Here is a 13,728-nt window from a genome sequence, read left to right as displayed (position 1 = left end):
AACTAGAATATGCTATTGGATGGTTGTCTTGCATTAGCACGGCTCCTATTCCTGATCCGCTAGCATCAGTCACAACTAGAAAGAATGGTCTGTTAAAGTCAGGCAATTGTAGAACAGGGGCATTGGTCAATGCACGTTTGAGTAAATCAAAGGATTTCTGCTGGTTTTGAGTCCATTGATAAACAATGCCTTTCTTATGAAGTTTGGTCAATGGTAAAGCAAGTAATGAGAAATTACGTACAAACTTCCTATAGAAACTAGCAAGACCAAGGAATGAGCGTAATTCATGTACATTTTTAGGAACAGGCCAATGCAATATTGCATCAATTTTCTTAGGATCAACTTTTATTCCTTCTTTTGATACAATATGACCTAGATATTCTATTTGTCTTAAAGAATTCACTCTTGTCAGGATTTGCAAACAATTGATTTTCTTTCAGTAATTGAAAAACTAATGATAAATGCTCATAATGCTCTTTTTCACTTTGACTGAACACTAAAATATCATCAAAGAAAACAATCACACAATATTGATATTTTAGAAAAATACGGTTCATCATTCTACTGAAAGTAGCAGGTGCATTAGTTAATCCAAATGGCATAACTAAGAATTCGTAATGGCCAAACTGTGTCCTGAATGCAGTCTTAAATATGTCGGATCTATCTAACCTCACCTGATGATATCCAGATTTAAGGTCAATTTTACTAAATATAGAAGATCCTTGCAGTTTGTCCATAAGGTCATCAACTCTAGGTATAGGATACCTATTCTTTACAGTGATCTTGTTTAATGCTCGGTAGTCAATACACATCCGATAAGTATTATTCTTTTTCTTGACTAGGAGCACAGGTGCACCGAATGGAGAACTGCTAGGTCGAATTAAGCCTCGATTTAGTAATTTTTCTACTTGACTCTGGATTTCTTTTTGCTCTATTTGATTGTGCCTATATGGGGCTTTGCAAGGTGGTTGTGTGCCAGGTATTAGGTCAATCTTATGGTCTTCTGGACGTGATGGAGGTAAACCTGGTGGTAGGTCTTCTGCAAAACAGTCCTTAAAATATGCAAGAAATTCCTTATGCCTAGGATGCATATGATTTTCCTTTACTTGCAATTCATTCACCCAAATGAGATATGATTTAGTGTTCTTGCGTAGTGCACGTTTTGCTTGAGTATGCGAAAGCAGTGGAAACATATGAGATGCATGCATACCAAACAATGTAATAGATTTTCCTTGAAAATTAATATTCATTGTATGCGTAGAATAATCTATATTTGGATTATGCTGGTGTCTCCATGGCATTCCTAGAATAATATCACTTGACTGTAATGGGACAACTAAGAAATTTCTTCTTTCAATATATGGACCAATTTGAATTTCTAAATCTTGAACTTCTTGTGTGCCATTGTACCTAGTGCCTAAAAATGCAGCTTTTATGCGATAGTGCGTAGGTACAGTATGTAGTTTCAATTCCTTTACCAATTTTGCTGAAATAAAGTCATGGGTACTACCGTCATCATGCAATATAATTCTTTCTTTTCCATGTACCATACATTTCATAGTCAACAATGAATGTAAAGTAGGCATACCTGGTAAAGTGTCGGAAGTAGTAGTAGGATCATCTTCTTCTTCAGTGAAATCCGGCATATCCTCATGCTCGCCTTCGTCCATAGCTCCAAGGTAGTTGATATGTGCTGATGGCTTCTTTGAATGACAATTTGCTGCGAGATGCCCTGGCTGGTGACACTTGTAGCATACGATGGGCTTGGCTTTGGTCACATTATTTGCAATGGCTGGGAGTCTGTGTATATTTGGATTTGCTTGTGGAATAGGCTTAGGATTTGGATTGACAGTGGATGGTAATGCAGGTGGTTTAGGCCAATTCTTGCGGAAAGATGGTGATGAGAAACGACCTGGATTAAACCTTCTGAAGTTGGAATTGAATTGTTTAGATCCATAATTACCGTTTGCTTGGAATGGCTGTGGTCGTCGATCTCTTCCACGTAACTTATCTTCAGTGTCGTGAGCTAAGGAGATAGCATCTTCAAGGGTAGCAGGCTTGAACATGTTCACCTCAGCGTAGTAATGTCCAAGAAGTCCAGACATATACTTCCGCTTATGTGTCGTCTCTGGTACGTCTTCAAGCATGCGTAGCTGTAAGAGTGCATTCCAAAAACGCTCTGTATACTGTAGAATAGGCTCACGATCGCGTTGTTGAAGTAAATCCCATTGCTTGATAGCCTTCTCATGAAATTGCGGTGGAATGAAATTTTGCATGAACTTCTTCTTGAAATCTTCCCATGTAGCAGGACATTCTATACTCTTACGGACTACAGTCCACCAAAGTGATGCTCTATCTATCAGATGATTAGTAACACACTTGATTTTATCTTTCTCAGGATAAGTTTCCTCATGGAAATAGTCATCAAACTGGCTAATGAATGATAAAACAGTCTTTCCTTCTCTTATGCCATTGAAAGTGCGAAACTTGAAACTTCGTTTACTTATCTTGGATTCCTTGCGAATGGTTTGTGCTTCAAGAGTGGCGTCGATGGTACGGCGAATCAAATCTTCAGCTTGGGGTTCTTCTTTATCAGTGGACGCTCCTTGTAGCTTTGTCAATTGCGCTTGCAAGGCTTGCCTAGCTCTTCGCTCTTCTTCCAATTGCAGCATGATAAGATCCAGCTTTTGTTCCATGGTAGGCTCGGGTAGGTCGTCTTCAGCCATAGGATCATCCATATGTGGGGTAGTCATCCTGTAAAACTCAACAAACCTTTCTCACTCAAAATCAGTTAGCGGGATGAGCGTAGCTCAAATTTGGGGTTACAAGGCTATGTATTTTTGGGTATTTTTCTTCTTCAATTTTCAGAAATTCTGAAATATTTCTGTCTCCGTTTGCTGAAAGTACTTCAACGAACTTGCAGATAGGTAAAACAGCTTGCTACGAACAACTTTCCAGTTCAGAGTTTTTGCATACGAACAAGTCTTCTATGAGTTTTAAGCACTAGTCAGTTCTGATTTAGTCTGACTTGCAGAGTTGCAGACTTAATAGACTTGCAGAGTTGTAGACTTGTTGGACTTAGGCCGACTTGCAGAACTTGCAGTACTTGATTCCAAGTGACTTACTGAACTTGACTTCTGGAGCGCAGGACCCGGAGTTACTGACTTTGTTTGGCCAGTGTGACTTGCAGAGGATTGTGTGACTTGAAGGAAGCTTAGTGGTTTAAGCTTTAACTTAAAGATTTAAGGGAGTAATGGGGAAGAATCAGGCCGCCATTTTTTCGTGAAGGGGGGGGGGCCGTTTTTTTTTCCCACGCGGAATTTTCGGGGCCTCCTCTTGCCAGTCGACTTGATAATTGTGAAGCTTTATAAGCTTCTTAAGCTTAAGATTAAGCTTTAAGGTAATAATAAACTTGATTATGAAAGATCTTATCTCTATTTGCAACGACTTGATGAAGAGAATGGATGAGTGGTCCTCCGCCGACAGAGCCTGGTCCTTCGCGATCTGACAGTGGAAATAGGGGTTCTTGATCGCCAGAAGTCTGCCTGTATCGACGGTTCGCGACGAGATTGACTGTAGAGGCCGTTTGTTCCTGGAGCTCCGCCTTCGCCCGAGATTGGTAGCGATTGGAAGCCCTTGATCTCTGCTCCGCTCTGATACCACTGGTGCGCAGATCGGACGCAGATAGCTCACGTGGTGAATCCCGGAAGGTCCCCAAGAACAAAGTACTCTACTTTTTAGCACAAAAACCCATGTAAAAGCAAGCACGACATGAGACAAGAGACAAATTGGGTTCAATCTCCCCCATGCCTTGTGTGAGCGCTTCACAAAGCATGTATTTAATGTATATTTCCAATCTTTATGCTAAAAAATAGCCCAATTACAAAAATATGACAAGCTTTTAGCTTTTGAGTTTGCTTTCTACCAAAAATAGGAAAATAAAGCTAATGGACGGTGCCCATAGTGTCTGGCACGCCCAATCTCAATGTCCAAATAGAAATAACATATCCAAGCGCATAAGCGCATACAAAATAATAATAAATAATCGATGTCTCTATAGACATAACAAAATATAGACGTGGCGCCTATCAAAATATAGTCCAAAGATCGAAAACCCGCTAGACTCCAATGCTTTCCTCCGCCACTGCTGCTATCTCTACACATCAACTGAAGCATTCACAATCGTTAGTAAAATAACACAATTAAACCGACAAAAGTGAATACCTAGCAGTCTTCAGCTACATAAATAAATCAACTGGTTAGAAATAAATCCTAACCTTAATTTATTACGAGTGCGCACTCTAAACTCATAAACGTTTATTAATTTAATATGTATTTTGCGGAATCACCCGCTATGGAATCACCCATGTACACACTAAATTAATGAAACGCCCGAAAAGGACAGGCGTCCCCATCAACTTCTCGCACAAAGAATCCTCTTTGCGTATGAGCCCCGGTCATCTAAGTTTACGGAATCCACCGTAAAACCTCACGGAATCCACCGTGGAATATGCCTCCTGGCATCATTGGTACTCGGATGTCTCGTTTGATCTACACCATTAGTGCTACGGCTTCTTCACAAGTTATGCTGAATGGTGGTGTTACCAAGCCATTTGTCCTTGCACGTTCTCTGAGACAGGGTTGCCCTTTGAGCCCTCTCTTTTTTTCCATTGCGACTCATCCGGTTCTTTCGATGTTATCCCATATGGTAGCTTCTAATCAGTTGGTTGGATTGTCTCTTCCTTTTGGACAACACTTTATTAGTCAATCATTGGCTGATGACAGCTTTATGATTTTGCGTGTGGACAAGGATAATCTTCGCAAAGCATTAGATGTTTGGACTCTCTTTGGTCAGGCTTTTGGTCTTCGTATCAATGCTTTGAAATCAGCCATTCTCAGTTGCACGGAGTCAGATTTGTAGTCATTGGATTGGCAGGGAATGGTTGTTCCCGGTGGTTCCATTGTTAGGCATCTTGGGTACCCTTTGGGTGTTGATGTTCGGCCAAAGCAACTACTAGAGTGGATTTCACAGAAACTAGCATCTAAGTTTCTGTATTGGAAGTCACAGGCGAGGCCCTTCCATATTCGCCTCAAAGTGGCTCAGACAATTTTGTTGCCAATGCTCACATATTTCTTGACGTTGCTGCCCTGGACTACTACTACATTGAATGCTCTTACATAGTACATTCGTTTCATGTTATGGAAGAAGGATTCCTTGCATGGAGGCATTTCATGGATTTCTTGGTTGCATGCATGTATCCCCAAACGCATGGGTGGTGGGGCTATTTTGGATGCCGAAACTCATATGCTGGCACTCCGTTGGTCTCTTTTTCGTGCCATGTGCTTGGATCATCACGCGTGGGTCTTTATAGCCCGTTATTTTCTTGAGGATCACGGGCTTGTGCATGGTAATACCCACATTCGGAGCTCCTGATGGCATGTTCTTAATGCAGATTCTTGGTTTTCTAGCCCTTCATCATCCCTGCTTGCTCATCTGGTATGTTCCTAGAAATTGGTTCTCCAGAAGGCTCAGTGGCATCCTGCGGAGGACCGCTTGGCTACTAACTCTTTTCAACTGGAATTGTTAGCAGCCTCGCGATTACTTTCTTGGGAAGGCAAACATGAGCTTAGACCAAAATTTAACCGCATGGCACGCTTGGGCTTGACTTCAGTTGTTGCAGATGCCACCCTTGCTAGTCGCAATGTGTTCATATCGTTTCGTACAGCCAGGAGGCTTTTCAGGGTTTCTCATGGATACCGTGATTTATGGGGACAGCTTTTGATGGTGCTCCAGAGCAGACAACCCTTTCTTGTCCTTGCTTCGGATCGTCCTTGGCAGGACTGGGATCTTGCAGGCCGGCTGAATTTGGAAAAGGCCTTAGCTAACCAGGTGTATCATCTTTTGATCAAAGATCATCAATGGATGGCTACTAAAGCTAATACAGTATGGCGATTGCGTACAAGGTCTTTCTTTGGAGGGTGATGATTGGTGGTCTTTCTCTTGCTTCAGTCCTTTCCAAGTGTCGAATCTCCAACGGCAATTGTTTCTTTTGCACCACCAGTGTGGAATCGGCCCGTCATCGATTTATTTCTTGCCCTCTCGCTAAGAAAATCTGGTCACTCTTGTCAGCGGTTTGGCAAGCAGTGATTGGCTTCTCGCTAAGCCCTTTTGATTGGGTTTTTGTGCGGCCCAAATACCCCACACCGGCACAGTCGCATATGAAGATCTTGTTTCACTTTCTTTGATACTGGGGCTGTTGGCACAATTGGACCATTCGGAATGCTTTTTTTTAATTATTCAGCCTCTAATGTTCAAGGACATATTGCTAGGCTTAAAGGACTCTTGCATTGGCAGATAGATCTCATTCGGCACTCTGACATACTCCCTCGGGAGGACTTACTTCCCTGGCATATGGCAATTTCCTCTGCGTCTTTGCCATGACTTTTGCAACTCTTTTGTTGTTTAGTACTTTATAAATATAACATCCATTACGAGAGAGAGAGAGAGAGAGAGAGAGAGAGAGAGAGAGTATATTAACGTCTCTAAAAGGCCAATGTGGCCTATGAGACCAAAACAATACATACAATGATGATGGTGTGTTTCTCATCTAGAACGAGAAGAAAGATGAAGAACATGCCTATAAGATTGAAAAGGAAATGAAATGAAATGAAATAGTGTCCCATAAAGGGAAACATGTCAGTGATCTGAAAGTGAGAGTAGAGAAAGGAAAACCCTCCATCAATGATATGTCTGTTCTCTAGGGAAGTGTATCTCTGCATAGCTAAGGCGTCTTGGCATCTGTCTCCTGTGGCGCTCAATGATGGCTTTAATTTGTCTGTAATGTGGATGTCTAGGCCTTCGTCCGAGTGGACGTGGGCGCCTAGACCGGCTAAGTGCCACTGCTCTATCCAAAGGGACACCTACAGAAGATGAGGTCCAATGATGATGTATTCCTGTAGGCTGTGTGGCAGTAGTAGTGGTATCTGCCATATTCTGTCGTGTATCCATGAAAAAGTCAGTGACTGCTCTCTGTCTATGTGAGCCGAGCTGTGGGGGCCTCCTACTCCGTAGAATTGTTGCTCTGCGCCTCTGGAGCTCCAAGAGGAAAAATCCCAAGCATCTCTGATCCTCATACTGCATGATCCGTCTCAGGGGTCCAAAACCCTCTCGAAACAGACAGTGGTATCTACCTCGTATGTCGTAATATACAGTGCATCGGCAGATGTAGTGTTCCTCTGTCTCTGGCTCTCTGTCGCATAGTGGGCATATGCGTTCTTCTGTCTGTATACCCTCCCATCTGCCTGTCTCAATCCTCAGGTGGTGGGATGAGGTGCGGATCTGACCAATAGCTGTGCGTAGTCCATGAGGCAGCTGTGTGTCCATGTAATTGGGTCGGGTGATGAAACCATCCTCAGATACCTGGAGGAAGTGGGTCTGGTAGTGTGCCATCCTCGTGCCATGGGGCGAGGGGGGTCGGATCCAGGTCTTCTCCGTATCTAACTTCAGTATGTCTGCTCTGATCACATGGTTTAGCTCTGATCGGCTTAGGTCAAGTGTAGGGCAATCCAGGCTATAGTCAAAGGGGGGTAGTCTGTCAATCTGCAGACCATGTAGACGCATCCATGTGCTCATCTGAGCATACCAACAGTGTCTGTCACCGTCTGCTGCTAGTTGTCTAGAAGAGGCCAGGGCTAGCCGTGGGTATCTATCTTGGGGGAGCTCCCATAGTCTATGTATGAAAGTCACTGCCTGAACCAAGGCCTCAGCCACCATGGGTGATGCCCCCAACTCAGCTCTGATAATCTCATGTGGGGTCGAGCTCTTCGCTCGTATCATGCGTGAGATCATCATGACCAGTGGTCTTTCCATATGCTCCCATCCATCATAGTATTCCTTCTCTGGTCCATCCTGGTCTCCCAAAGGCTGTCTCCTCGTGTGAAACAGACTCGGACCCCAAATAGCTGCCCCATATAGGAGTGTGGGTGTAACCAAGGTGTCAAAAAGCCACAGTTTGGTGCGCGGCTCATGGAATTGTATGTGAGCACATTGCCTCTCCAATGCCCCTAAGGCTGCATATGCTTTTGCCAAACGAGCCTCTGATGTCTCTCTCCAAGAGAACTGTGGTCCCTTCAATGTGACCCCCAAATAAACATACTGCCTAACCATCTCCACTGGCTCTCCGTCAAAAGTAAACTGGTGCTCAGCGTCAGAGAGAGAGAGAGAGAGAGAGAGAGAGAGAGAGAGAGAGAGAGAAAGAGACATTAGTGCTGCGGCTTCCTCTAGAGTTATGCTTAATGGTGGGGTTACAGAGCCATTTGTCCTTGCACGCTCGGTCAGACAGGGTTGTCCTTTGAGTCCTCTCTTCTTTGCCTTGGCGACTCACCCGGTCCTTTCAATGTTATCCTCCATGGCACCTCTGCTCAGCTGGCCGGGCTGTCTCTTCCGTTGGGTCAGCACTTCGTTAGCCAATCTTTGGCTGATGACACCTTTATGATTTTGCAGGCCGACAGGGACAACATTCGAAGGGCATTAGATGTTTGGACACTCTTTGGTCAGGCCTCTGGGCTTCGCATCAATGCCTTTAAGTCAGCCATTCTCAGTTGTACGGAGCCCGATTTACAGTCCTTAGGCTGGCAAGGCCAGGTGGTTTCCCGTGGCTCCATTGTCAGGCATCTTGGATACCCATTGGGGGTGGATGTACGGCCAAAAGACTTGCTAGAGTGGATTTCACAAAAACTGGCGGCAAAGTTTATGTATTGGAAGTCGCAAGCGTGGCCATTCCCTATTCGCCTCAAAGTGGCCCAGACAATCATGCTACCAATGCTAACGTATTTCCTGCCTTTGTTGCCATGGACGCCTACTACTTTGAAGGCTCTCACTCATCCCATCCGTTTCATGCTATGGAAGAAGGATTCACTACAGGCAGGCATTTCGTGGATTTCATGGTCACATGCATGTACCCCTAAGAGCATGGGTGGTGGAGCTATTTTGGATGCACACACTCATATGTTAGCTCTCTGTTGGTCCCTTTTTCGTGCCATGTGTGTGGATCATCACCCGTGGACCATCATAGCCCGTTATTTTCTTGAGGATAGCGGGCTCCGCCATGGTAACACACGGCTTCGGGCCTCCTGGTGGCATGTCCTTAATGCTGACTCTCGTTTTTCCAGTCCCTCTTCCTCTTTGTTACTGCACTTGGTCGGCTCTTGGAAAGTGGTGCTCCAAAAGGCCCGTTGGCACCCAGTAGGGGACCGCTTGCAGACTAACTCCTTTCAGCTGGAATTGTTGGCAGTATCGAGACTCCTTTCATGGGAAGATAAACATCAGCTCAGACCAAGATTTAGTCGCATGGCCCGTTTAGGTGTGATGTCGGTTGCGGATGCTACCCTTGCCACTCGCAATGTCCTCGTATCGTTTCGGACTGCTAGGCGACTCTTCAAGATCCCGCGTGGATACCGTGATTTATGGGAACAGCTTTCGTTGGAGCTTCAGGGTAGGCAACCCTTTCCTGCCCTGGCTGTGGATCGCCCTTGGTAGGACTGGGACCTTGCAGGCCGGCTGAGTCTGGAAAAGGCCTCCAGTAATCAGGTGTATCATCTTCTCATTCAAGATCACCAATGGCTGGGTGAGAAAGCTAATACTGTTTGGGGACTGCGGAAATCGCTGTCATGGTGGCAGAAAACGCTGATGGAGGGCTGGCTAAATAAGACACCTTTCAAATGCAAGGTCTTGCTTTGGCGGGTGATGATTGGTGGTCTTCCTCTGGCCTCGGCCCTTGCCAAGCGTCGCATCTCGAATGGCAATTGTTTCTTCTGTACCACACCGGCGGAATCGGCCCGACATCGTTTTCTCTCTTGCCCGCTCGCCAAGAATATCTGGTCACTCTTGTCGCACATTTGGCGCGCGGTGGTGGGGTCCTCGCTAACTCCTTTTCACTGGGTTTTTGTGCGCCCGAAGTATCCCACAACGCCACAGTTGCATGTGAAGATCTTATTTCACTTTTTCAGATATTGGGGATGCTGGCACATTTGGACCATGCGCAATGCTTTTCTCTTTGATTCGGCCTCTAATGTACCGCGACATATTGCCAGGCTTAAAGGGCTCTTGCATTGGCAGCTAGATCTCATCCGACACTCCGACTTGCTCCCTCGGGAGGATTTGCATCCGTGGCATATGGCAATTGCCTCTGGGTCGTTGCCATGATTGGTGTAACCTTTTTAGTGCATTACTACAAGGATTCCCCACACGTTGGTCTAGGGCCCTCATGTCTCTTGTAATCAGAAAAAAGAGAGAGAGAAAGAGAGAACCTCTTCACATGATGGATTTGTGTCATCATGTATCTTGTAATCAAGTAATCTTGTATTTTTTTTGTAATTAATACAATTACCTTTTACGAAAAGAGAGAGAGAGAGAGAGAGAGAGAGAGAGAGAGAGAGAGAGAGAGAGAGATTTAAGAGAGTGAACACAAGACGAATTATCGAGAGAGAGAAGAGGACGCGATGGCGGAGAGAGAGACGACGACCTAGAGAGAGAAAGAAAGAAACGTCTGACGAACGCGATGGCGAGAGAGCACGCGACGGTGGATTCCGCCCTGCCGCCGGCCGTCTGACCTGTGTGTCCTGCGTGTGGTCGTCGCCTATTGGCCTTGTTGCTGTCAGATCTGGGCCGTCGCCTGTCCGCCCGTCCGCCCTGCATCGCTTGTTCACCCTAACCCTGCCGTCGCCTGTTAACCCCCCTAACCCTGCCGTCACCTGTCCGCGCGAGCTGCGCCCTGCCTGAGTTCTCCCCTCAGGCGTCTGCCGGGTCCGTTTTGCCCCATCGCCATAGTGTTACGCGCTGGTCGTCCTGTGACTACCGCGTCGACCCCTACTGCTCGCTGGCTGCGACCTTCCTTCTGGGGTCGCCCTGGTTCGAGAGAGAGACAGAGCGAAAGTGCGACCCTCTGCCTGCGCGTGTGCTGCTTGTGGGACGAAGGCGTGCGTGCGTAACACTGCACCCTTGTGGGACTGTGAATTGTGAGCCACCCGTTTGCATCTCAGCCGCCTGCTGCCTGTTCCTGCAGCGATTGGCAGAGAGAGAGAGAGAGAGTTCTTGGCAGCGAGAGAGAGAGAGAGAAAGAGAGAGAGAGAGAGAGAGAGAGAGAGAGAGAGAGAGAGAGAGAGAGAGAGAGAGAGAGAGAGAGATGGCTGGTTTGGATCTGGATTTCATAGACGAAACGGTGGTAGCACTTGGCCCGGATTCTGATGTTGAGGAACCGGAGGATATGGTTCCGTGCACTGAAGAATTGCCCCCGGGTCTTGACATCCAGGCTGAGGGTAAACGTACCAAGCATACCCCGGAAGAGATAGGTGTTACTCAGGATCGTTTCTATGCGCAGGTTGCTTCGGATTCTGTGGACTCTCAGGAGGTGGACTGGGAGCATCTGTTGGAATTTGCCAACACTCTGCTTGGTGAATATGTTCAACATAATCAGGAAGCCTTCTTTGACTCTGCTCCAGACGATTTTCTGGAAGCTACCGTCGACCCAAAAACTGTCCTACGCTCCTTTTCGGTATTTTATGATCACGCGGTGATACTCTTCTTCACTGGTCGCATCACGCTGCTTTCCCGTATTCGCCAATGGCTGCAGAGTCTGCTACAAGGGGAATGTGTTGAAGAGATTTTTGTTGGATCCCGAGGTTTTTTTGAGGTCCTCTTGAAAACAGAGACGCATCGTGCTGCTCTCCTGTCTAAACTGCCTTTGTTTTTTGATCGTCGGTTGGTTCATGTGGTTCCATGGCGCCCGATGGCAGATTTCCAGCGCCTCCTGCAACGTGAATGCCCTGTGTGGGTAGAAGTGGAAAATTGTGCGGCTGTTTATTGGCCGCTCTTGAAGGATGCTATGGCCGCTGTGGGCTTGGTTCTGGTCCCTCCCAGTCTCAGGGCTGTGAATCGCAACCGCTTGTGCATGTTATGGGATACTGCAAGGAAACGGCGTGCCTGGTTACGCCTCAATTGCTCTGGCATGCATCCGTTACACTTTCGTTTGAAATGGGGCAATTTTGCAGGCCATTGCTTTTCCTGTGGACAGTTGGGGCACTTTATGGCTAAATGCCCAGAGCAACAACACGTTTCAGATGCGGGTCATGTTGCTCCGCCCATGGAAGATATGGTGTGTGATGCTCCGTCGCTGGATACTATCCACTTGCCCTAAGTTCTGGCCAAAGGTAAACAATAGGTTTTGGGTCTGGATTCCCGTGCCAGTGATTGGGTTGAAGTACGTGCCAAAAAAGGCAACAGGATTGGTGCTGGCATGGAGAGTACTGTGCCTACTACCTCACAAGATTCCATGCGAACATATATGCGCAGGAAGAAAATGATGTCTTCCGAGCGCTCTGCTCCTGCTATGGTTTCCTCGGCTCCCTGTCATCAGCCCGCCAGGAAAATGTATTCGGATCGTCTAAAGGGTCCACCTGCACAGCTGGCTTTTGATACCAGAGGCAACGTCATTACTCCGTGGGACCGTCGTTACCCACGTTCCAACCCCAAGCAAGCAGATATGCTTTCTACTTCCAAATCTTGTCCTCAGAACTATTTTGCGGTGTTGGCGGATTTCTTGGATGAGGGAGTCCTGGACATTCTCGCCGACAAAGTCAAATCGAGGCAAGCTGTGCCTCGTACCTGATTGTGTTTTGTATACACATGAAAATAGCCACGTGGAATGTGCGAGGAATTTGTTCTCGCCACAAGCAACATGCCATGTGGACTGCATTGTATGAGAATCAGTGGAATGTCCTGTGCGCTGTTGAGCACAAGAGTCACGGTGACGCCGGTAAAGTTGTGGATTGCCATGGCTTTCGTTTGTTCTATGCAGGAACACCGGCCATGCATTATTCGGGTGTGCTCATGATTGTACATGCCAAATATCAGCCTGTTCTTATTAAAAATGATGTTCATGGCCGCTTTTTGGTGGTTGAAATCTTATTCGAAGGGGAAATCCTATGGTTACTTGGCCTTTATGCTCCGAATGATTCGTTATCTCGCCGGGAGCTTTGGCAGACTTTGCAGACTTCCTTGTCACTTGGCAGACGGGGCTTCTTCATGGGGGATTTCAATATGTGTGTTGATTCTTCCCAGTCTACATCGGAGCACTCGGTCATGGATGCGCCGGAAAGTCGTATGTGGCAAGAGTTGGCTCTTGTTGTTCTTAAGCAAGATCTTTGGTCCTGGCTACACCCGTCTTCTCCAGGCTTTACTTTCCATTCGGCCCAGTATGCCACAACATGGTCGCGGTTGGACCGTATATATATAATGCAGAATGATGATTTTCTGCTTGAGATGCTCGAAATAAAAGTGTTGCAGCAATATGTCTTGTCGGACCATTTCCCTTTGTAGTTCGAGTTGCTTGCACAACCCATTGCCCCTTTCAAGCAATTTCTGGAGAGACTCCCTTTGCGTTTCAACTCGTCCTACTTAAAGCATACAAATTTTCAGGGCTATATGCAGCAATTGCTTGACAGATTCTTCTTGGACTTTTCCTCTCAGGGCACTGCGTCATTTGAAAGATTGCTCTCTAATGTGCAGCGGGTTGCTCGGCAATATGGGATCTATCATGCCTCTCTTTGTCGGCGCCGTCGACAGGCAGCGGAGGACCTGCTGGTTTTGGTTCACTCCCTGCTGGTGGACACTCTGGATGATGCATTTCTTCTTGCATTGGCCATGCGAGTGGCCGATCTTATTAAAGAATT

At 46.3% G+C, this 13,728-nt stretch overlaps 1 protein-coding gene across 5 annotated transcripts in view; it reads left to right on the top strand.

The window, feature by feature from the left end:
• Positions 1–13,728, top strand: part of LOC148041731 (uncharacterized) — a 277,578-nt gene that overhangs the window by 77,302 nt on the left and 186,548 nt on the right. The window lies entirely within an intron of this gene.

This window comes from Lygodium microphyllum, chromosome 1 (genome assembly GCF_053477565.2).
Source record: "Lygodium microphyllum isolate KBCC chromosome 1, Lygodium_microphyllum_v1.1.10, whole genome shotgun sequence".
In the NCBI taxonomy this organism is placed as follows: Eukaryota; Viridiplantae; Streptophyta; class Polypodiopsida; order Schizaeales; family Lygodiaceae; genus Lygodium; species Lygodium microphyllum.
The sequence above is the reverse complement of the archived record's forward strand: the minus strand, read 5'-3'. Positions and strand labels throughout refer to the sequence as shown.